Source organism: Chinchilla lanigera, unplaced genomic scaffold, assembly GCF_000276665.1.
Source record: "Chinchilla lanigera isolate Chin_1 unplaced genomic scaffold, ChiLan1.0 scaffold00031, whole genome shotgun sequence".
NCBI classification, from domain to species: domain Eukaryota; kingdom Metazoa; phylum Chordata; class Mammalia; order Rodentia; family Chinchillidae; genus Chinchilla; species Chinchilla lanigera.
Genome location: NW_004955432.1, coordinates 23,529,818 through 23,530,965, shown reverse-complemented (window position 1 = coordinate 23,530,965; position 1,148 = coordinate 23,529,818).

The following is a 1,148-nucleotide window of genomic DNA, read 5'->3' as shown; positions in this document are numbered from 1 at the left end:
CAGTTCAACATCTAACTTTTACTGGCAAATGCATTTCTTTCACTATGTAAGGAATCTAGATATTCTAATATTGAGCAACTGCGGAGAATATTTCATTTTAAAAAGGGATATAGCAAACAAGGTTGACAGAAAAAGGGCCCCAAGAGGCAGCTGCTACCAAGGTAAAGTCAAAGAAAATAAGGGAGTGCAGCTGCTCTTAAGATAACCTGCAGGTGAGTCTTCAGCCTCTGACCCTTAACCTCAGGGGTCCAGGTGAAAGTTCTTTCTCGACCTTCCTTTTGAAGGGAACTACTTGAGCTTTTATTGATCAGCCCCTTTCAGATTTTTCTTTGCTTTGTGTCATATTTGGATCCAACTTGCAGAGTGAAGCAATTAAAGTGTCAAAACCTTTCCTTAGGAGCTCACCAAGGAGAGGGAGAAGGAGAAGAGGAAGAAAGCTTTGATCTGTAACCCTCGGACTAAACATTCCAGTTATCTTTCAGAATTTCAAGTGCAGGATTTGGTTGTGGTTGATTTTGCTTTTTGGAGACAGCCTGAACGCTTCAATTTGATTTTTTGCTTTCAACACACTTTTAGGGATCTGAAGATTTGGGAAGGGCTTGTACCATATGGTCCTGATAAGGTGATAGATTTTTCACATTCTGGAATTGGCAGGAAAGGGTAGGAACTGAACTCATTGTGGGAAGGGAAGATTAAGCTCCTGGGCCTAACTCCTCTCGTGAAAAATCTTGAGCCCTGGATCTCCCTAGAGTCGATTTTAACAAAGGTTCTATGCGGCGTGAACGTGTGTGCGTCCATGTGTCCTCACATGTACAGGGAGGAAGTCTTTCGACTGTCTCAAGTGGGGGACTCCCTGCTGTGACACTCAGTACTACTTCTCTAGGTAGGTAGTTTGGAGAAGAGGCCTCCGAGGTCAAGGAGCAGAGAAGGGGCGCCACCTTTCTGAGCAGGAGCTGCACAGAAAGGCACCGGCGGAGGGGCGCCGACCCTAACAGAGGCGTCTTCTCCTCCGGCTGACGCTGTGAGGACGGTCTGAACCCGACCGCCGGATAAACAGAGCCAGGCGTCCGAGCACCCGGAGCGCCGGGCAAGGGCACACGGGGCGCCCGCAGCGCGCACACCCGCCGGAGCGCGGCGCTCGGCTCCCC